At 35.0% G+C, this 25,512-nt stretch overlaps 1 non-coding gene across 1 annotated transcript; it reads left to right on the forward strand.

Moving 5' to 3' along the window:
- Positions 1 to 5,945: 5,945 nt before the first annotated feature.
- LOC129510067 (U6 spliceosomal RNA) lies at positions 5,946 to 6,052 on the forward strand. Its single transcript, XR_008664509.1, has one exon. It is a non-coding gene; the product is annotated as a U6 spliceosomal RNA (small nuclear RNA).
- The last annotated feature ends 19,460 nt before the right edge of the window (positions 6,053 to 25,512 follow it).

Below are 25,512 nucleotides of genomic sequence, written 5' to 3' on the forward strand. Positions count from 1 at the left end.
TTGGCCTTTGTCCCTCAGGGCTTGAGACAATTGACAACAAAAGAGTTTCCCATGGTTAGTCTCAATAGACTCATTATTTTTACTATATCAGGAAAGTGGTAGGATTTATTTATTATTTCTTGTTCTGAGGTTAAAAATCATAGAACGATTATAAATGTAGTTGCAACTTTCTTCACCCAAATTTGGGATATAAATAAAGGTTTTCCCTTATTATTTGTATAACAAAATGGCAAAGCAGGGGCTCTTGTTCCAATTTACCTAGGTTCAAATCCAGGTCCTGTCAAGACCTATTATACCTGAAAATGGGAATAATAACAATGGCTTATAACTCATAGTTTTATTATAAGAAGTAACTGATTTAATACCAAGAAAGGACTGGATAGTAATAATTTTCCTCAGCACATATATGTAGGATCAGAAAAGAAAAGGCAAATGATCATAGTTTAACTTACTTAAGAATAATGATCATCATTTATGAAGTGAATTACTATATATTCACACTTTGTATAAATAATAAATATAAATAATGAGTAATATCTTTACTGACATACCATGCTTGGGAAATTCATTCATGTACATAGAGAAAATTACAGAGCCAAGTATTGGTAAGTAACTATTCCCAATTAGAACAATATCATTTAAATCACCATAGATGATACACATAAAGAAATACATGTAGATATCTTCTAAAAAATAAAAATAATTTTCCTTAAAAACAGGGAAATGCCTAATTGGACTGCTAAATATGCATTAAGTGGTATCAATAACTATAATTTCATTTAATATGTTTTTCTAATATAACTAAGCCAATAAATTATTTTGTAGCTAAATTTATAAAATCCTTAATGAAACGAACATGGGTATTCACTCATAATTGAAGATTCTTGCCAAAGAGAAAAAAATGTCACTGGACCAGGGATAGAGAATTCAAGTCATATCAGGGGATTTTTTAGATTTATTTAATATTTTAGAAAGAGAGGGAGAGAGAACTTGGTGGGGAGGGGTAGAGGGAGGAGAGAGAATCTCAAACAGACTCCACACTGAGGGTGGAGCCCTAGGCGGGACTCTATCTCATAACCCTGAAATCACAACCTGAGCCAAAACCAAGAGTCTGATGCTTAACTGACTATTCCACCCAAGTGTCCCACACCTGGAGATTTTCCTGACAATTCCTATCATAGGAGACTCAGTTTCATATGTAAATAAGGGCATTTGGTCCTTTCTAACCCATCTTACTTCTATCACTCCTCTGCTAATGTTATTGATGCTATCTAACATTCAGATTTTTCTAAACTGTGTCATATCTCCACACAGTTGCCTAGACTCTGTCCAATTTCCTTCTTGAGTCTTTTTCAAAATAGTGCCATATTACTAGATTGCCTTTCTCTGTTCACACACTGAACAGTCGCTAATTAAAGAGTCTACCTAGCCCATGAAGCCTTTCCAGCCGAAAGTATGATAAGCTATTTTATTTCTTCCAGTACTTAATGGGATTGTTGAGTAACCTAATCCTAATGTTTACCTCAGCTAAGTAAGTACTTATCTTATTCAATCCTCTTAGTAAACAAAGTTTAAATGGACAATTCTGTGACAAGAATCTAGTATAAATAATTCAGCACATTTGCATCTTAAATCAAGTTATCTTCTATCTCCCTGCTATAAGTATATAAATTTGCCTTTTAGTTTTTTTTATGTTACTTGTATTATTTATGGGTCTAAAAATAAGTCCCTTATCAAAGAAGTTTTGATTAAGCATCTATAAAATCAATTTTGTATAAAGCTTTCAGTAAACACATATCAAGAGCCTTACAAAGGGCACTGTGAGTATAGGAAGAAATAAATTTTAAGGCATTCTCTGCTTCAAAATGCCCCGTAATATGATAGAGGAGTCAGATAAGAATATAAGTAACTATAATGGAGCTGCACTGAATAGGTGCAGTAGAAGAAATTATTAGTCTAACTGGATGAAGATAGAAATACTTTCTCTGTAATACAAAGCATTCTACATATGTGAGGAAGCCCCATTATTGCTTTAAAGTTTTCTGAACACTAATGAAAACTTTGTAGAAACTTTGAAAAGTATGAAAAACTGCAAAGAAAAAGATACCCTTTATCTACTAGCAAGAGTTAACCACTAAAAGCATTACTTTTTCTTTATCTAGTGAGATAGGTAGGTAATAAAGGTATAAACATGATATGGATGTAGGTATAGATATAGATCTGTTTTATAGTCTGCAGTCAGGCATGTATGCATGTATATATGTAACAAATATTTTCTGGCATTCTATTGTTATACCATACAGCTGTACCATAATTTATTTAGCCAGTCCTTATTCTGAAAATTTATGTTATCTCTTATTGTTATAAATAATGATACAGTGAATATCTGTATTTACCTCAGGCACTGTATATATATCCCACTATTTAAATAGAATAAATCTTTAAAAGTGGTTTACTAAATAAAGTATATGTATTTAACCGAGTCCTGGCAAAAGTCAGATGGTACACTCAAAGAGAATAAATGAAGAAAAATTAATCAAGGAGTTATTCACAAAGATGTAGGCAGTGTTAAATTTCACCAACCAAAGGATGGTATTGTACCATGGGAAAGCCATTATCATCTGGATTGGTTTCCTACTGCCACTGTATCAAATTATCACACATTTAGTTAATTTAGAACAGCACAAATTCATGATCATACCTCAAAGTCCATAGTCTCCTGGCTAAACTAAAGATGCTCTCTGGGCTGAGTTCCTTCAAGGGAGAATTTGTTCTTTGCTTTTTCCAGGTTCTGGAGGCTTGCTGCATTGCTTAGCCAATGGCCCTTTTCCAGCTTCAAAGCCAGCAATTATATCACTCCAACCTCTGCTTCCTCCATTGTATCTCTACCTCTGACCTACTGCCTTCCATTTATAAGGACCATTGTGACTACACTGGGCCCACCTATATAATTCAGGATAATCCACTCGTCTCTAGGCTTTAAACTTAATCACATCGGCAAAGTCCTTTTTAATAAGTAAGGCATCATATTCACAAGTCCTAGGGATTAGAACATATACATCTTTGGGGTATCATTATTCTGCCTACTACATCATTCTAGTCCTGAAAGTGCAAGAGGAAGGAGTATTGGAACCTAGAAAATGGCATAGAATAGAAGCCACCTAACAGGAGCTGTGAATTTGCATAGAAGAGACAGCCACTGCCAAATAGTGGCTAGGCAGAGTGGGAGTGTGGGAACCAACACTCAGATTTCTCTCCTCTCTTACCTAAAGCATCCTACTGGTCAAACCAAATGGAAACTAGAGGGCAAGGAAACTCATATAGTGTGGGCTAGAGAGATTAGCCTCATGGGGAATACCTCATGGTGAGGAAGACTGGAGAACAGGTCTAGAGAAACAAATTATCCAGCAATCTCCAAAAATTAGTACATGTACTGCATGATAAAGCTTCTTCATTTGCATCATATCATCCAAAACTCTGAATATAAAGGTTTAATTTAGATCTTTTCAGTTGATGCCTAATCCATTAAAAAAGTAGGTTTTTTTAAAGAGATTTTTATGTATTTATTCATGAGAGACAGAGAGAGGCAGAGACATAAGCAGAGGGAGAAGCAGGCTTCCTGCAGGGAGCCTGATGTGGGACTTGATGCTAGGACCCCAGGATCATCCCCTGAGCCAAAGGTAGATACTCAATCACTGAGCCACCTAGGTGCCTGAAAAAAAAGTAGTTTTTAAAAAGAATCACATTGCATATTTTAACCATTCTGTTCAACATGAACAATTTTCAAATTGGCTTTATAACAGACAAGGAAATGCCTTCAGGCTTTATAACAGACAAGGAAATGCCTAAATGGGGAGTTAATGTGAACTAATAGCTATGGCCCTCTGGTGAGCCCCATGGCAAATGTCCAAGTCATTCAGTGATTTATAGGGCAAAGCAGCCTGGAGCTATTTTAGCAAAATGTGGACCTTCTGAGCCAATATTTCTCATCTGCTATTGCTCAGTTTAAAAAGAAACATGGTTTCTGAGTTACAGGTACCCCAAGGGTATAATTCTATACTGGGTTGAAGCTAAAATTAGCAAAGCCAGAGTCCTATTTCTGTAAATAAAATTGCTATAGGTACAATTGAAACTTTATTGGTACAATTTAACCTAAAGTGACTACAAATAAAACCAGATGGAAAATGGATCAACTTATAGACCCTCTGAACCCAAGGTCCAACAGGGTACAAGACTATGACTTCCTTATTGAACAGTGCCCTGACTCCCTTAAAATAAGAAGGAACTGAGTCCTCGTGGAGACTTACTGAATAGTAGTGCAATTATACTTGATATGTGAATTTAGTTCCTTTTCTGTTTTAAGCTTCTACTGACTCCTGTCTCTCTTCTTCTTAATCGTTTACTTTTTTCCCCCAAAACACTTGATGCCTTTGTAAAGTAATGAAGATACAATTCAATTCAATAAGTTTGTTGAGTCCTTGCCATCTGCCAAGCATTGCACTGTGCTTTGGAGATATCATGGTGAAAACTATTGACATGGGTTTTGTTCTCATAGAGTTTACACTATATTTCAAAAAAAAAAAAAAGTATTATAAAAAAGGAAAGATATAATCACAAAATCTTTACCTTTCTTTAAATCGTGTGTGTGTGTGTGTGTGTGTGTGTGTGTGTGTGTATGAGAGAGAGAGAGAGAGAGAGATGCCTTAAGCTGGTTTTCTTTTATTAATTTTAATATACAGTTGGTCCTTGACAATTCAAGGGTTTAGATACTGACTCCCTCTGCAGATGAAAATTAGCATATAGCTTTGGACTCCTTCAAAACTTAACCACTAACAGCCTGCTAATGTTGACTAAAGTCATACTGATAATGTAAACAGCCAATTAACATATTTTGCATATTATGTATTGTATTATATATTGTATTCATACTGTAAACTAGAAAAATGTTATTTTAAAAGTCATAAGAGAAAACATATTTATAGAACTATATTTATCAAAGCAAACTGTGTACAAGTGGATGCAAATAGTACAAACTTGTGTTATTCAAGTTTCAACTGTATTGATATCTTTTCTGTCTTTATTTATATTTATAAGATATAGATGGAAAATAAAACTAGAAGATGGTGAATCATTGGGTTTCCCCAGAATAATATATTATTCATTAAAAAACCCATTAAAATATTATTATTCAGGACACTTGTTAACAAAATTATAAAAGACTATTTAAGAGAGACTACTGTAATGGGGGCTTTGCAGTGGGAGAAAGATGTAGAGTTCAACTACAAATACAAGAACAAGTGGGAATTTATGGCCAGAGTACTGTAGGGCTCAGTGGATGGAAAATTACAAAGAGGACACATCAAAGCTTAGACGGATTTTTTGCTAGACTGACTCAACAGGATTCTTGCTGAAACGGCAATGCAAAGATGAATATACAATTTCAAATGAATACACAATTTCCAAAGTTGAGCCTATTTGAGGTAAAGGGCTCAGAGCTGCTGTACTAAAGCTTGGTCAAGGAGAGAATCTTTGTTAGTACCTAATAGAGTAGTGAATTAGTTTTTCTTTCAAAATTGTCATTTCTGGGGATCCCTGGGTGGCGCAGTGGTTTGGCGCCTGCCTTTGGCCCAGGGCACGATCCTGGAGACCCGGGATCGAGTCCCGCGTTGGGCTCCCCGTGCATAGAGCCTGCTTCTCCCTCTGCCTGTGTCTCTGCCTCTCTCTCTCTCTCTCTCTCTTTCTCTCTCTGTGTGTGTGACTATCATAAATAAATAAAAATTTTAAAAAAATTGTCATTTCTGGAATATATAAGAAGTTACATAGCCAACATGCATTTCTTTTAAACATGTACTGATTTTTAGATATGGAGATGTTACCTAGGAACTAAACAGTAGAGAATCTTAAAGTGCTCTGAAAAGTGTTTTATGTTGAATTGTTGACCTCCTGTGCTCACTTTGGCAGCACACATACCAAAATTGGAATAATTCAGAGAAGTGTAGCATGGCCCCTGTGCAAAGATGACATGCAAATCTGTGAAACTTTCCATATTTTAATGATTTCACTCATGTATGGAATTTAAGAAGCAAAACAATCACAGCAGGAAATAAGAGAGAGGCAAATCAAATTGCTTAGAGAACAAATTGATGGTTACTGGAGGGGATGTGAGCAGGGCGTGGGTTAAATGGGTGATGGGTATTAAGAAGGGAAGTTGCTGTGATGAGCACAGGGTGTTGTATGTAAGTGTTGACTCAATAAATTATACACCTGGCACTAATAGTACACTGCATGTGAGCTAACTGGAATTTTAATAAAAACTAAAATAAATAAACACAAAAAATTGTTAACCTCCCCAGTTTGGCAGTAGAGAATTGGTAACATCTATTAAAGTAAAAAAATTCCTGCTACTGCCATGAAAGCTAAAGCTTTCAGGCTTGTGTTGAGCAATGACAGAAATTATTTTACATTACATTACAAACTAATGCACAAGGGCCACCTATAATGGCAAAAAAAGTATGGTATTGGAAATTTACCAAAAAAAAAAAAAACAAAAAAGGAAATTTACTAGGTAAGTAAAAACCATTAATATAGAAGTAAACATCTGGTCACAAAATCCTTACTCCTCCCCAAATTTGCAAAAAGTATACATGTGGTGGTCTTTCTTGTGAAGCTACAAACATCTTAAAAGTGGGGCTACAGATTTTACCTCTGAATCTTTATTAAAGTGTAGAAAAGCCCTCACCCCAATAGGCAGTTGATGAGAATTTTCAAAATAAAATCTGAAAAATGAATGTACTCACTATGATTCATGAAAATTTCATTTAAAACCACCCATATATGTAAATATATTTTTATTTTTTAAACAGATTAATCAGAACGCTATTTTTTAATAATTTATGTCCTGAAACCACTCAAATGCCTATCAGTTGCAGAATAGATAAAAAAGCAGCAGAATATTCATACAATAGCATATTCTACACTACAAAATTTACAACAATCAAATAAACTACAAATAACAACATGATTGAATCCACATCTATAATGTAGAGTAAAATGCCAGACTCAACACAAGAAAAGTTTAAGTTCCATTTACATAAATTCAAAAAGAATCAAAACTAATCTATGGTGATGAAGGAGAATTCTTACAAGGATGGGGGAGGAGAGGATTCCTGAGCACAAGAGATGCTTCTGGGAACTGATAATACCATTTCCAGATCTATATTCCAGGTACATAGGTAGGTCATAATTTTTCTACAATTTGTGAAAATTATTTAATCAGTATCCTTTTCAGTATATATATTTATTTAAAAAAAACTCAAAAATACTTAAAGGGATATAACTACATATATACATTTTCTATATTTATATCTCTATAAACGTTATTAATCTGCCATAAAAATAAAATCTAACTGTTGGTTGTTAAGCCAGGGCCACAATATAAAGAATCTTGATAAAAAATCAAACCAATTTCTAACTCTGTTTTTTGCAACTAACCAGCATTGTGACCTCAAGGAAAAGAGAGCAGGCTCAAAATATTCTCATGAGAAATCTGGATCACATTAATTCCGGTTTACCTTTTTTAACTTATATAAGGTATGAGTCGAATTTCACATAAACATCCCAAGTACAAATAATGCCTTTGAAAAAAAAAACAAAAGGATTTGGTTAAGGTTTAATAGTTGGAAAATATTCTGTAAGATATATGAACAGAATAATCCAGTTGTGGAAAATATATGTATATCCAAAGACATAAGTAGCCTTTATGTCCTAATTTAAGAGAATCATGGGGGTGCCTGGGTGGCTCAGCTGGTTAAGTCTGACTGTTAATTTTGGTTCCTGTCATGATTTTAGGGTCATAAGATCAAACCTTGCCCGAGCTCTACTGAATTTCACACCAGGCAGGGAACCTGCTTAAGATTCTCTCTCCTTCTCCCTCTGTCCCTCCTCCCAATTCTTGCATATATGCATATGCACATGCACTCTCTTTCTCTCTAAAAAAAAAAAAATAAAAGAGAGAAAGAATCATGAACCCTCACCAAATAATTTTTTTTAGTTTTTAAAATTAGGGTAAAGTATACATAACCTTTACCACTTTAACCACTTTTTATTTTAAGTAATCTTTACCCCCAATGTGGGGCTTGAACTCATGACTCAGATCAGGAATCACATACTGACTAAGCCAACCAAGCACCACCAAATGAGGACATCCTAAATGTTGTTTTCCCTCATGTGTGCTGTATACATTTGCCAAGAAAGAATTAGGTGCATAAAAATTAATTGTCTCTGTGACACACAACCTGAAATCACTGTTTTCTCTATTTACAGTTCTAGTGGCTGTGGGTCCATCTCCCCTGACCAGAGTCACATGGCCCTCTGGCTGTGTCTAGATTTCAGCTTCTTTGAAAGCCATCTCCCAAAAAAGTCATCCAATAAGAATCAAGTCTTTTGCCATTCATCTGAGAAGGAACTACAAAAGTCACTCATATTTAAAGCAAATCACAACCTGCAGCCTCTCTGGGATCCTAACTCTTGGCCCCCAAAATAATTTTTTAGTATGTACCCTAGTGAATTTTAAGTCAGAAAATTATGAAGATAACTTCCAAATTTGGTAGGCAGAATATATAATCATGAATGCATAGATGGATAGTTAGGTAGATCATAGATATAACGAAAAATACTAATAAAAATCACCCTCTGAGTTTTCTAAAATCCTTAGCTGTGCACATGATTTAATAATCAGGAAAGGGATATGTTCTTAAACTAGAAAATTGCTATTAAATTAGGGACAAATGGGGCTAGGCAAGGGGCCTCGGAAGCAGGCTCACACAAATCCCAAAAATGCTGAGGTGTAAGGAAACCAGAGATAAGGGAACAAGCCAGAACACTCTGCCCTAAGGTGTGGGTGGGGAGGGTGTCTTGATATAACAGCTACTTGTAACTGACAAAATATCATCAGACTCCAAAAAGGAAGTAAGCCATTAAAGATGTTATCTATAGTCCTTACTCAAGGGTGATATCAGTGGATATGTTAAAAGGATTTAGGTTCCTGATTAGGCTCTCAATAAAAGACCAACCCTGCGAAGCTCTCAGTGGCAACCCTGTTGGGACCCCATCACTCCTGAGAGCTTTCTCTGTATCTTTACTTAATAGACTTCTATCCCTTTACTCACTCTCCCGTGTCGACTCTGTGAGATAGGAACCAAGCTCTCCCATATCACTATGATAAAAATCTGGATTTTTAAAAAACATTATATGTGGTCAGGATAAGAGTTTTCTTAGAGAACGAGAAATTCTATCTAAAAAATCATCACCAGTAATGCAGAAGACAGTGGTACATAGATAATTAGCTAGAAGAAACAAAAAGCTTTTTTAAGTGCTAACTGTTCTAAAAACCATAAGTAGAGTGCATCCACTTTCTGTTGTTGTTTAAACACATTCCCATAGTCCTTTACTCAAAGCCTTTCCTGTTTCAGATGGTGTTTCAGAAAGCTATTTGAAGACTCTAGCTTCTTCTACACACACCTCCCTTTTGATTCAATTTTTTTGAATTATTTTTTATTTTTTTAAATATTTTATTTATTTATTTATTTGAGAGAGAGAGAGAGAGAGAGAGAGAGCAAGCACAGGAGCAGAGCAGAGGGAGAAGCAGGCTCTCCACTGAGCAGGAAGCCCAAAGTGGGCTTCATCCCAGGATGCTGGGATCATGACCTGAGCTGAAGGCAGACATTTAACCAAGTGAGCCTCCCAGGCACCACTCCATTTTTTTTTTTTTTTTTAATACAGAAAATGCTATGGGAAGCACCAGTTCTGGAGACTGGAGTTCTCTATACTTCTATCATTAGTGGAGCACAAGTGGCAATAGTCAATCTATGTTCCACCCTCCCACGGTGTGTTTTTTAATGTTTCTGAAGTGACAGGGCCCAAAAACTGGGTCATGGTGGCCCTTATCCAATTAGTCACAGTTACTCTGCTATGAGGCTGATGAAAGGACATTGCAACATTCCACTTCCCTAATGTGGGCTGATTAAGGATGATTAAATAGGGTGTTTTTCTCTCCACAGTACCCACACAGATAACAACATGATGTGTTTGAAGAGGATACTGTGGAAGGTACATATTGATTTTTTAAATATTATAGAATCTCACAGCTTACAAGGACCTTAAAGATCATCTACTTCATTCAGTAAGACCTTTTTATTCAATTACCCATTCACTCAAAATATTTATTAAACATTTAGCTAGAATTAATATTCCATGCTGAGGACAGAATAGTAAATAAATCACAGAAATTTGCTTCCTTTGTAAAAAAAAATTAAATGTATATGTAACTTATTTACATATACATTTATTTAATGACTATTTTTGAGTACCTGCCATGTGCCAGACATTGGGAAGTATGTCTCTAATAGTAAACAAGGCTGTAGCAAATGCTATGGAGATCCATATTCATCATGCACATCCAGTGTGTCATGTGTAATGGCCTTACCTTTAACTGTCAGCTCCTAAATTTCTTTGACTAAGGGCTTTTGGATCAGGGGAATTAATTTTGTGGTCTACACACAGGCTAAAAATGTCAGGGAATTAATCTCTACTCCTCCACTCACTTGCCCTTCCTCAGATGCCTTCAACTAGTAACTGGTGGGAGCTGGTGGTTAGGGTGATTAACCACTCTGGTTTGTCTGGGATTGAGGGATTAATCAGTGCTACTACTTAATGTTTAGGGAAACCAGGATAGTATGTGAATACACAAACTCTCTCCTAGGATGGGAGATTGTGCAGATTTTTCACTGACTCCCAGAGTCAGCATATTATGCTGCCACCTCAGCATATTAAATTCGACTAACCTACAGTAGTAGTGCACTTGAGTTCCTCATTAGTTATCTTCCCTTCCCTGTCTCACTTCTTTACTCTGCCTCCAGTGTTTCCAGAGATCACCTCCAAAATTAATTGTACTTAATTCTTCCCTCAGGCTCTGCTTCTGGGAAAACTAAGCTCAAATGTCATGATGCCACCATTGAAGAGATAGAAAGTGCAGTAACAGAATCAGGTAAGAATGAGTAATGATAATGCAGTGTGATGAATTCTATAAGGGAACTGCTATGCACTCTGGGAGAACCTAGAAGGATCTTAGTGGGAGGGAGAAGGCTTACAAGAAGAAGCTCCATTTAAGCTGAATTGTGAAGGATCCATTGAATGGGGGAAGAAGGATGTAGTTTTTAAGTGGGAGAAAAAAATCTTTTAAAATCGTAGAACTGAAATGAAGCACATCCTCCTGGGGATCTACAAATAGTGTCCCGTGGTTGGAGCTTATAATGAAGCGAGTAGTTTGGATGGAAGAAGCCATAAATATAAGGAGATGCTAGGTCATGAATGTCCTTGCATGTCCTCGTAAGGAGTTTATCCTGAGGGCAATGGAATGGCATTGACAGCCTTTAAGTAGGCAAGGAAATGACATGACCGGATTTGACTTCAGAAAATCATTCAGACTGCCTTTTAAAAAACAGATTGGAGAGGTCACAACTTGAAGCAGGGACACCAGTTAGGAAGTTGCAGCACTGATTCAGGGGAGGGCTAATTGTGTTTCTGATCAGTGAGGAGAGAGAAATAGAAGTTCTGCATTTTTAAGTTATTAAGAAAGTAGAAGTTATAAAATTTGTGATTTATTAGATATGATATATAAGTCAAAAAGTCCAGCTTCTTGCTTGTGTGAATTGCTGGAGAAGTGGAAAATCATTGTGATAATAGAAAACTAAATGGAAGATTTCAGTTTAGGATCTGCTGGATTTGAGTTTTTTGTGGAGAATCCCTTGCATATTTAACCTTAGATGTGGTATAAAAAATGGGTAGCAGTGTGGGATTAGATATTAAACACATCTGGATTCTAGGATTCTACTTGCACATGTTGATCAATTTATTAAATATCTTTAAGCCTCAGTTTACTCATCTTTAAATGACCTTATTTGAATCTACTTTATGAGGCTGAAATAATTCATGAAATGGGTCTAATGGAGAGCCTGACTTACAATTATTTCTCAATTATTATGACTTTCATATTTAGTAATGGTATTGCCATCCAGGTTGTGATATGCAATAGAGACTTGGATATTTAGCTTGGAGCCACAGAGAGAGAAACAGACTGGAAACAATATCTTAAGTTATTAGAAAATAGTACATTAAAATCAGGGACTGGATGGGATTATCGAGGGGAGATTTAGAATAAAAAAGAAAAAAGTGGATATAAATATGAGGAAAACAAAAGAAAAATCCAATAAAAATCCTCAGAGCCACCTAGCAAGAAAGGCACAGTATCACAGCACCCACCTCCTCTGAAATAGAGTGCAAAGCAAGGAGAGGTTAATGAACAGATCAAGTTCTGCACAAACTTTAACTAAAACTGGGATTGGGAAGTTTCCGTTGAATTTAGTAGCAAAGAAGTCAATGGTGATTTTATCTACAACAGTTTCAGCTGAGCGGTGGTGGCAGAAGTCAGATTGTAGTTGTCTAAAGCACAAATAGAAGGTGAAAGAATGAAGACAGCAATTTGCAGACAACTCCTTTAAGACACATGGTTGTGAATGGAAGGAGAGAGATAAGAAAATAGCTCCAGTTGGCCTAAAAGTGGTGAAGGGAAGTTTTTATCTTCTAAAGGTAGGAGAGAATTTTACATGGCTAAAAACTGTTGGAAAGGAATCATAAAGAAAAAGTTGGAAGACAAAGAAAATTGTGTCACTAATGATCCAGACTCTTAATGAGATTAAATGCGATGAGATCCTGTGTATAGGTGAAGGAAAAACATCTTTAAGATCGTGACTAAAGAAGGGGCAAAATTGGTGCAGATGTGGTGAGATGTGAAGGTGATGTGTCTGAAGACTAAAATGTACCCGATGGACCGTAAGTAAGGTCTAGGAAGGTGAAGGGGTAAATACTAATGAAGATAGTTATAGTGAAAAGTTACAGATTACATCTAAATTATACAGATTACCAGATACCAGTTCAGATCTGTAGAATCAGAATCTTTGAACATTGGGCCCAAGATTATATGCTTAACAACCTCCAAGTAACTTGTATGAAAAAGAAGATTCAATTTATGAAGGAATTGAGAAGCAGCTGATACGGGAGAGCTTGGTTCGTATCTCATGGAGTCAAAGAATGAATCCCGTGGACACAGGAGAGTGAGTAAAGTGATAAAAGTTTATTAAGCAAAGATACAGAGAAAGCTCTTAAAAGTGAGAGGGATCCTGACAAAGTTGCCACTGAGGGCTTTTTGGCTGGCTTTTTATTCGGAACCTAACCAGAGAACTCAAGGCCTTGAGATTTCTTTGTGCATCTCAAGTGATTGACAGATGGCAGTTTTGAGGTCTGGTAATTATCTGGGATTGTTTGATAACTACTGAAGGGAGATACTCCCTAACACTTTGGGGCTAGGGAGTCTAATTTATTTTCTTCTTTGTTTTTACTGTCTTATCTCTGTTTTCTTGGGATGGGTAGGAGCCTGACTCTGGACCATTTGGTGTCCTTGGGATTTATGGGAGCCCAAAAATTTATGGGAGCCCGACTCTGGGCCTTTCCCTTATCTTTCCCTGCCTAGCCCCATCTGCCCCTAATTCATTCTTACATCACAGTGACCTAACTGGCATTAAAGAATAAGTTACACACACACACACACACACACACACACACACACGCATGCACATACACACAATGTCTTTATAAAGGCATTGATCCCATTCATAAGGGCTCCATCCTCATGACCTAGTCACCTCCCAAATTTCCCACTTATAATTACCATCACATTTGGGATTAGGTTTCAATTTAGGAACTTTGGAGGGACACAAACATCAGAGGTAGCAATCAGTCATCTGCCCCTCAGCTAGAATTCCAAGGGTGAAATTACAACAAAGCCCCCCTTTTTTTGCTCTATAAGTAGCTTTGAGATATTTAAATTGTTCTCAGTCTTTTATAAGGGCTCTGCTAGTCATTGGGTATTTGTTATATGATGTTAGTTTGCAAACAAGGAAGTTCTACACCAGAGGTTATTGGTGCAGAAGTCAATGGACACCCTAGAATATTAATGAATAGATTTCAGGGATTTTATAAATCCTCTGAACTTACGAGTATTTTTTTTCCAACTCAAATAAATCAAAGAACCTACATGCAGTGTATATAATCTGAAAGAAACGCTGGGTAGTTATGTTCATCCTATGCTTATTCTTAGTTTTCTTATCTACTAACATTTGTCTCCAAAGGGGCTACATCAATTTAGGCTCCTGCTAGAAAGAATATGAGAAAATAACGTTTTTCTTACTCCTGCTGATGCATATACCATTTAGACTTTTAATGCTGTTTTCTAATCTTCTAAGTGTGAAATTGTGCTGCTTTGTTTTAAATTGCATTTTTCTTTATGTTCATCGGGTTCAATATCTCTCCTTACCTATGTGATCACACAAATTTTTTTGTGAATTGACTATTCAGATCCTCTGCATACTTTTCATCCTTTAGCTCTTTCATTCTTTTTTTTTTCTTTTTCTTTTTCAGTCTTCTCCATTTGGAGGTGTTTATTTTGTGGTGTGTATATTTAGCCTTTGTTGCAGATGCACAGATGTTGTATTTACCTTTTCTCAGTCTACTCACTGGTTTTTAAACTTTATGATTTCTAAGGCATACAGAAATTTTTCTCTTTTTTTTTAAGATTTTATTTATTTATTCATTAGAGACACACACACACAGAGGCAGAGACATAGGCAGAGGGAGAAGCAGGCTCCCTGCAAGAAGCCTGATGTGGGACTTGATCCCTGACCCCAGGATCATGCCCTGAGCCAAAGGTAGCCACCCAACCGCTGAGCCACTCAGGCGTCCCCATACAGAGGTTTTTAATTCACAGGAGTTGTTTATGTACTTTTCCTTCAAAAAGCCTTCCTTAAACAATAGTCAAAAAACATATTTGTATATCTTATTATAATAGTTTTATACTTTTATTTGTTTTTACATTAATTATTCTAGTTAGAATTTATCTTTATATGATTTAAAGTAAGACCTAAGTTATTTCATATGCTTATATTTAACCTAACAAAAAAATTCACTAATCAATTATTTACCACACAATAGTACTGCTACTTCTGTCATAAAATAAATTTATTATCTATCATCTATCACCTATCTATCTGTTATCTATCTATCTATCTATCTATCTATCTATCTATCTATCTTCTATCTAATCTTTCCAGAAATCTCTATTCTCATCCATTTATTACAGTACTGCAACATAATGTCCACACAAATTTATAAAGGACATTATATATAATATATGCACTGCTGAATTTTTATTTATATAATATTGAAAACAAGTGTTAAAGAGACTGATTATTATAGGTAAGGTACATCCATGTAATAGACTACCATGCAGCAGCTGAAATAATAATGTGGATCTAAGTTTATTGATATCAAAAAAATCCATAATATATTGCTAAGTAAAAAAAAGCAAATTGCAAAATTATATAGACTTCTTTAGATTTAGTCACCAAGTTACATTTGGCATTTGTATTCCATATGTTAAAAAAGCATACACATAAGTGCCATGTATACACAGATACATAATAAATGTAAATTTTAAAATATGGAAGGGTTTACACTAAATTCTTGAGAATGCTGATCAGCACTACATGTCATCCTTGAGGTATGAGGAAGAAAGAGAGGAAGGGAAAATGAGAGAGAGGAAAAAACGAAAGAGGGAGGGAAAATGGGAGGACTGGTAGGTGGGTACAAGAGAGGAGGTACAGAGAGAAGAGGAATGCTCATTTTGTTCTTTTTACTGGTACGTATGCTTTTAATATTATACAACAAGCACAATTTATTTGTACCATCAGTAAAACAGGAATGATTTATATAATTTGATGGGTATGTATCAATTTCCATAATCATTCTCATAGCCATAACTATCTATTATCAACTAAAAACCAAAAAAATATGAGTTCTTCTCCTCTCACGTTAATAAAACACATTCTGATGCACCGACTACATTAATTTTGGAGAACTGTGCTGAAAAGCAAGGGAGATATTATTTTTCTGATGTGGTTAGAATATCCTCTTTGATGAGGTGACATCTGAGTAAAAACTTAAATTTAGTGGGAGTGAGGGTCTTGCAATAAATCCATGGAAAGAATATTAGAGGCAGAGGGAACAGAAAGAACATGGCCTATGACTGAGACTACTCCAGGAGCAGTATGGCTGGAGACGATATGCCAGATAGTGGGGCAACCATGAATTAGATGAAGAAGGGAATGGAAACTGTTATGACTTTGGACCTTAATCTTTTCTTGACACACTTGAACAAGTGTGATGGGATGGGAAAAACAGAAATAAACAAAGAAATAAACAAATAAATGAACAAAAAAAAATTAAGACACTGGTAGGATATTCAAAAGGGATAAAATAGGAGACTAAAATATGTGAACAAAACTCAGAGGCAGGTTCTTGGAGCCATCAATTTTGATTGGAGGCCTATAAAAGACCAGCCACTCCAAAGAAACAGCCTTTGGTTTGCACCCTCATTTTCTCACTCTTGTGATTATAAGGATTTCAAAATTCTGTCTAGCCTTCTTTTGTTTCTCTACCTAAGCTTTCTTTAGTTTACTGCTTATTATTCTGTGACCACCTATTAAATCTAGGGCATTTCTACCCTCAAACATGATATATTGCTCTTTTGACAAAAGCTGCCCAATCATTGGTAACTGCAATATTCATTTTGTAAATAAGGAAATGAGAGACTCAGAGGGGGAAAATGGGCGTGTCTAATTAGGATCATTCAGGGACTTATATATTTTCTACACAATGTCCCAAGCAGCTAGGAAAAACAGCCCATCCTGTGACATGACTTTAAGCAGGGATCTTGGTTCCTATTCAGACCAAGGACTTCTCTGTTATTACCGAGTCATTTGTTACTTCTAAACTCCTAGATTAAAATGATGGATAACTCTGGTCCCCATTCCCCTCTTGCTGCTTAGGTGTTGTTCTATTTCCTATAGATTTTTCTTTTCCTTTTTTAATTCCAACTTTGTCTCCAGAACAATTTGATTTATGTTATCCAGAATTTCAAGATGTTTATAGCTATGATCAAGTCAGAATTAGAAGTCAACAGGTTTCTACAATTGAGGAATACTATGCCCTCACACATAAGGGACATAAAAATCTAGGTTCATTTGCAGTGTCATAATGTTAAAATCAAATTGTAAATAAAACATGCAAGGACAATGCAGGCTTTTTTGTTTGTTTGTTTTTAAACTAGTGCTACAAAGACCAATTATCTTATTGTGTTTGTGTAATACTGTTATGGAATCCTTTTTCTCAATTTATCTTTATAATAGAGAATCTCATCAAAATTCTTGAGAATATGTGAATTTTTCCTAGCATATTTATCTATTTATTATTTGCTGGTTTTGAGCTAATAGTCCTCAATTTTTTGCATCAAACCATTGGCCCATGTTTTCATTTGAAAAGATAATTTTAAGTTATTGTACTTTAATTTTGATATTAAGATCACAAAAGATAGAACTTTTAGTAATGTTTCCATGTAATTTCATGTTGAAAACTATTTACGGTCTTTCCCCTTCTAATATGTACATTAATATAATTTACATTTTTATATTTGCTTTTTATCCCATAATTCATATATCCATCACTGTCTTAATCCATACTCATTGTCAGGGGTAAAATTTCTAAACAAGGAAATGCATAAATTGTAAGTGTGCCATTTTATGACAAATGCATACACTTGTGTAATGAAAACCAACTTCAAGAGATATAATATTATCACCCCTAGAGAGTTCCCTCATGTTCCTGCCCAAGGAATTCTATCCATCATCTCCACAGAGACACTTTTGTGACTTTTTTCACCATAGTTGAGTTTTACCTGTACTAGAATATTATGTAAAAGGAAATACACCATGTGTATTATTTTGTGTAAGGTTTCTTTCACTTGGATAATGTTTTTGAGATTCATCCATGTTATTGCATACATTAGTTGCTCCTTTATATTTCAGAGTAGTATCTTCTTGTAAAAATATATCTGTTTATCTATTCTTTGATAAGAATAAAAACTGAGTAAAAAATTAACTTTTTTTTAGTTTAAGGCTACTACAAATAAAGCTTATATAAACACTGTTTTTCAAGTCACTTGTAGGCATATGCTTTCATACACTTTGGGTATATATCTACTGATGGAATTGCTAGATCATCGAGTAGATATGTGTTTGATATTATTAAAAACCATCAGAACTTTTTCCAAATATGTTATAATACTTAATAGCTCCATAAAAAATGTATAAGGATTCTTCTTTTTTCATATCCATGAAACATTTGTTGTTATCATTTATTTTAATTTTAGTCATTCCAGGGACACCTGGGTGGCTCAGTGGTTGTGCATCTGCCTCTGGCCCAGGGTGTGAACCCAGGATCTGGGATCGAGTCACACAACCGGCTCCTTGCAGGGAGCCTGCTTCTCCCTCAGTCTGTGTCTCTGCCTCTCTGTCTCTCTCTGTGTCTCTCATGAATAAATAAATAAATTTTTTTTAAAAAAAATATTAGTAATTCCAGTGAATGTATCTCCTTGTGGCTCCTTTGTTTATTTTTCCAAAGCTATTTGAATGGAATTGGAGCTTCCAGGAATATATGGCACAATTACTTTGAGACTTTGCATACTACCTGCAAGAAATCACCTAGTTCAGAAGACTATGCCAGTTTGGAAGTAGAGCACCAAGAGTTAACTTCCTTGAAGAAAACTGTGTTCATTTAAGCCCCAGTAATGCAACACCAGATGGCTTAATCAAATTGATTGATTAGATGTAATGTCATTGAGAAAAGCAATTTCAGAGAAGAGTTCAAGAAAGCAAGGCACATTTTGATTTGCCAGATTGCAATGTTCTTGGTTTTTAATTTAACCATATATCCAATAATTTTGTATATCTCTGTTACAAATAAACCAACGTGTATTAACTAAATTAGAGAAAAAAATATAAACATATTACAACTCCTGTATTTTTCCTGCTTACCTGGTTTTTTCCCTAGCTTTTTAAAGCTATAAAGCATGAAACAAACAGCTGACCTTCTAACATGGGTTTGAACTGTGTGTGTCCACTGGTATGTGGATTTTTAAAATAAATACAGTAGAGTACTGTATTTACTCTTATGATTTTTAATAATATTTTCTCTAGCTTACTTTACTGTAAGAATATAACATATATATAAAAATATAATATGTAAGGATATATAATACATATAGGATAGAAAATACATGTTAACTGTTTATGTTATTGTTAAAACTTTTGGTCAATAACAGGTTATTAGCAGTTAAATTTTGGGATATTAAAAAGTTATACATGGATTTTTTTTTTTGAGAGAGAGAGAGAGCGAGAGAGATAGACCACAGCTAGGATTATGGGGAGGAGTTGAGGGAGAGAGAATCCTAACCAGGTGCCACACTCAGTGTGGAGACTGACATGCGGTTCAATTCCACAACCCTGATATCTAGGACCTGAACTGAAATCAAGAGTTGGACACTCAACAGACTGAGCCACCCAGATGACCCTATACATGGATTTTTTTTTTTTTTTTACTGCATGGTACTGGGGGTTTCCTGCAATTGAGTCAGTGTTCCTAACTTCTGTGCTGTTCAAAGGTGAACTATATTGCCTGGCATTATAAACTATATGATAATAGGTGATCCACTGAGTAAAATTTGTAAGAATTACCAAATTGTTTCTTGTAAAATCACAAGCCCATTTTTTAAATGGATTGTAAATTTCTTCACTTACTTCAACTATCTTGCACCTTAGTATGTGTCTTGCACTATTAATACATGACTTCTAAAGAGATAACTGTTAAAAAACATTGTATAATTTAGCAGCTTATGATACTTTTCCCAGGAGTGTTAAGAAGGAGGTATAAGTTACCCTGATAACAAAACCAGATAAAGACACCACAAAAAAAAGAGAAAGAGAGAGAGACAGAGAACTATAGGCCAATATCTTTGATGAACACAGATGTAGAAATCCTCAACAAAATTCTAGCAAACAGAATCCAACAATACATTAAAGAAAAAATTATTCAACATGATCAAGTGGGAATTATTCCTGGGATGCAAGCATGGTTCAATATTCACAAATCGTTAACATGATACATTAATAAGAGAAAGGATTAAAAACTATATGATCATTTCAGTAGACAGAAAAATCATTTGATGAAGTTCAGTATACATCGATGATAAAAACCCTCAACAAAGTAGGTTTGTTTTTTAATTTTTATTTTACATTTTTAAAGATTTTACTTATTTATTCATGAGAGACAGAGAGAGGAAGAGACATAGAGGGAGAAGCAGGCTCCCTGTGGCAAGTCTGATGTGGGTGAGACTCAATCCCAAGACCCTGGGACTACTACCTGAACCAAAGGCAGATGCTCAACCACTGAGCCACCCAGATATCCCAACAAAGTAAGTTTAGAGGCAACATACCTCAACATAGTAAAGGCTATTTATGAAAAACTCACAGTGAACATCATACTCAACAGCAAAAATCTTAGAACTTTACCCCTAAGGTCTGGAATCAGACAAGGATGTCTACTCTCACCACTTTTGCTCAACATAATAAATCCTAGCCAAAGCAATTAGACAACAGAAAGAAATAAAAGTCATCCAAATTGGCAACGAAGAAATAAAACTTTCAGTATTTGCAGATGACATGACACTCTGTATAGAAAACCCTAAAGACTTCAGTAAAGAACAACTAGAACTGATAAAGGACTCACTAAATTTACAAGACACAAAATCAATGTGCAGAAATCTGTTACATTTCCTTCCACTAATAATAAAGCATCAGAAAGAGAAATTAAGGAAATAATCCCATTTCCAATTCATTAAAAAGATACCTAGGAATAAATCTAACCAAAGTGGAGAAAAACCTGTACTCTGAAAACTATAAAACATTGATGAAAGAAATTAAAGATGACATAAATAAATGGGAAGACATTCCATGCTCATGGATTAGAACAAATACTGTTAAAATGTCTATACTGCCCAATGGAATCTACACATTTAATGCAATCCCTATCAAAATACCAGCAGCATTTTTCACAGAACTAGAACAAAAAATCCTCAAATTTATACAGAACCACAAAAGATCTTGAATTGCCAAAGCAATTTTTAAAAAGAGCAAAGCTGTAGATATCACAATTCTAAACTTCAAGTTATACTACAAAGCTGTAGTAATCAAAGCCGTATTGACACAAAAATAAACACACAGAACAATTGAACAGAATAGAAAATCCAGAAATAAGCCCACAACTATATGGTCAATTAATTTTCAAAGCAGAAAAGAATACCCAATGCGAAAAACACAGTCTCTTTGACAAATGGTGTTGGGAAAACTGGTCAACTAATGCAAAAGAATTAAACTGGACCACTTCCATATACCATACACAAAAGTAAATTCAAACTGGATGCAAGACCTAAATTTGAGACAGGAAACCATCAAATTCTCAGAAGAGAATTCAGGCAATCATGTCTTTGACATCAGTCATAGCAACATTTTTCTAGATATGTCTCCTAGGGCAAAGGAAATAAAAGCAAAAATAAACCATTGGGATTACAACAAAATAAAATCTGTGCAAGAAAAGGAAGTAATCAACAAAACTAAAAGACAATCTCCTAAATGGGAGAAGATATTTGCAACTGACATATCAGATAAAGGATTCATATCCAAAATATATAAAGAACTTATACAAATCAACACCCTAAACTCAAATAATCCAATTAAAAATGGGCAGAAGACATGAACAGATTTTTCTCCAAAGAAGACATCCAGATGGCCAACAGATGCGAAAAGATGCTCAACATCACTTATCATCAGGAAAATGCAAATCAAAACTACAAAGAGATATCACTTCACACCTGTCAAAATAGCTAACATCAAAAACAAAGGAAACAAGTGTTGACAAGGATGTAGAAAAAAAGGAACCCTCTTGCATTACTGGGGAGAATGCAAACTAATGTAACCACTGTGGAAAACATATGGAAGTTCCTCAAAAAAATTAAAAATAGAACTACCCTAGCATCTAGTAATCACACTACTGGGTATTTACCCACAAAATATACTTATTTCTCCTTCATTTCATTCTAGTGCTTTTCTTAACAAGAGAGTTTTTCATGAAGACTCTTAATTAAATCAATGGCAAAACAGTAGAATACATACATAATTTCCATTTAATGAAAGGCCAAAAACAACCACTAGAGTAAGTCTTTACAAATGATGGATATGGAAACATAACTTGGAAATTTGCCTATTATTCTTACTTTGCTTCTATTGTGTGGCATTAAAATAGAACTACCAATAGTCTATAATTGTTGTACTGTTAATTTTTTCAGTTAACTTTTTAATAAATTTTCAGTTTCCTTTGTCGATTTCTTTGTAATTTATTTTTAGGAGAATATTATCTGAAAGTCAAAAGATCTTGCATGGGTCCATGCCACTTTGTATTAAGAAACAGGACTTTTTAGCCATGTGTTAATCTCTTCTGACTTCCAATTTTACTTCTCAATAACTTTTCAAAAAAAAGTATTGTCCCATTTTATAAATAAAACATGCAAGATGTTCTGATTATCTCACAGAGATGAGATAGACCCCCCCCACACACACACACACCCCATTCAGAATTTGCTATGGATATTGAAGCTGATAATTTTACACATGTACCATGATGGCCTGAAAAGGTTTATTACACATAATGAGTCTTTCTGGAGGAGAACAGGAATAGATTCCCAACTGGTCCAAAAATAAGAGTAGGGAAAGAATGACTTAATGGTGGCTAGTGGGTGAGGCTGGGGGATGTGGGTTAAGATGCATAGGCCAAGTATTGTATGATTCTAACTCTCTCTGGCCCCAAATGAGGGAGCCTATCCTTTACCATCACATTTCCCAGATGTGGTGCCAAAAGAGAAGTGGCTTAAAAGCTCTCAGCAGTCATGCATCAAAAATGGAGTTAGACTCTTTATTACACACAAAAAAATTCCCTATGTTTGGCAGAGCACAATGTATATAATGAATGCCATGATATTATGCTAAGTGTGTGAGTGGGTATTAATTCTAAGGTTGAAAGGTCTAAACATAATAACTTAAATGCCAGAGAAAGATAGTGTTTGCACCTAAGATATGTCAGGCTACAGATATTCAGGATCACCTTCCCATCTCTTCATGAGACCTATTTCCAGAGCACCCATATGCCAAATGAATGTGAAGACTATTCAGTAGGACATAATTCTAAGTTAAGAAGCTAATTTTTTAATAGCTTTTGTTTCACTTTGCCATGACTCAGACAACTGGCTAGGTCTTAATGGAACATCAGATTCCATGGGTGCATTTTTATATGGTAGAGTATGTATTGTTATGCTGTTATCACTATTGTTGCCAACCCACATATAGAACCCTGACTTCATTTATAGTCATATTTTCTTACACAGAAGGGATTGTGGCCATCATCCCAACTCTCAAACACACTTCTTAGGTACACAAAGATGATGAACAAAAATCATTATTTATGGATCGTTATAACAGTAATCTTACAGAACTCAGTTGTGAAGAGAAACTCACACATTTATTTCATGTAGCCTCCTCATTTGACAAATTGGAGAAATAGGATGGAATCTTATTCAAACCAGCAAGTTACAGAAAACAGAAAAGCAGGAGAAATATTGCAACTCCATTATGTATACAAACTTGGAGAAGGTCAGAGTCAGTTAAATCTAATGATGTTTTTTCTAGAGTTTGGGTAGACCCACTGAGAATGTTTCAGTAACATGAAAGTCTATTATCAATTTTTCACATATCAAAAGTTGTCTTACTTCATAGGATTGATATATGCTAGAATTTAAAAGTATAATTTCCATTTTGTACTTGGTACATTGTCTGGAACTTAGAAAATATTCTTTTGCTTCTGCCAATACTTCCAATACTATGACTAAGTAATACTATTACTAAATCTAACATTATTAGGTACACGGTATTTTAAATTTAAAATAAAAATTACATTGGTACACTATTACTAACTAAACTATAGGTCTTACTAGAATTCCATAAATTTGTTCACTAATGTCCTTTTCTGTAACTGCATTAGCCTGGAATTGATACAAATCACTTCTCAGAGCCAGAACTCATTATACAATTCTAACCAAATGCAAGGAGGACTAGAACATGAGGAAGGGACATGAATATTTTGTGAGAACAAATGACTTCCGCTTATCATTTTCTTTAGATAGTTAGTGACCAAATAAAATTCACCTCTCCAAGATTTCTAGTCACGCCTTTGAGCCAGAGAACTTTGATTCTAACAACTTGTGTGAAGTGGGAGTTGCCACACCTAGGGAATCGTTTATTTTCCCTCTTCCTATCTATTTAGAGTCTCAACAGAGTTTGTGACTTTTTGAGAAAGCTGACAGTCAAAGTCCATTTATATCATTTTCCCCCTCATCAGTTCTCTAGCTCACTATGAGGTACAAGTTTCTGCTCCCATATCTCTTTTTTTGTTTGTTTGTTTGTTTTTTTTTTTTTTTTGCTCCCATATCTCTTAAAAATAGTATGGAGTCACCTAATTGCAGAAAATTCATAGATGGCCATTTCCCTGAAATGATTTCTTTACAATGACTTTGAATGAGATGCTTGACTAATATGAGGCTCATTCTTCTCTTCTGCAAATAGAGATAATAATGCCTCAGGGGTTATGTAAGGGTTGTATGAAATAATGTATATACAGCAAATAGAATGCTTAAGCCATAATACATATTCAAGAAATAAGAAATGCTAATAGTATTACTATGACAGTTTTTCATACAGCACCAATTAAGCAGGTTATTCAGCTTACTTCTCTGACCTTTAATCTTTTAAGGTTAGTGTGTTAAATGTGGTTAGATGATTCCGTTTTCATGCCATTATCAATATAACATTAAAGATTCATTTAAGATGTTTTGCAAACTCCCACAAAACTAACTGGATGGAAGTCATCTTTTCATTTGGAAAAAAAGGGATTTCCATGGAGAAAATCAAAACGTTCAGGATTCAATTCCCTATGAGTATTCTATTTTAATACTACTTTGCATTGGCTTCCCCTCCTTTCCTAACAACTAAATTGTGTTTGTTTCTATAATATGACTTCTCACACTATCTATAGAGAACTGGAAAACTGTTATATTTTTAATATAGGCTTTTTTGCTTCTCAGAAATTGGGCTTAAAAGAAGGTGAGACTCTATCTATCAGAGTTACCAAAAGAGAAGTGTTTGGTGATAAATCATCTATCTGAGCATGTACAATGGACAAAGATATCTTAAGCTGTCAAACTGAATGTGAGTATGATTAGAATAAAGTTGCTCTATGTCAGGGCCTTGCTTAAATAAAAGTGACAAGTTCTGACAGAATTTCTGCCTAGTGCGGATGACTGACTGAGCAAGTAGCATTGAGATGGTTTCTGAAATAGTCTTTTTG

The sequence above is a fragment of the Nyctereutes procyonoides genome, unplaced genomic scaffold (assembly GCF_905146905.1).
Source record: "Nyctereutes procyonoides isolate TBG_1078 unplaced genomic scaffold, NYPRO_anot_genome, whole genome shotgun sequence".
Lineage (NCBI taxonomy): Eukaryota > Metazoa > Chordata > Mammalia > Carnivora > Canidae > Nyctereutes > Nyctereutes procyonoides.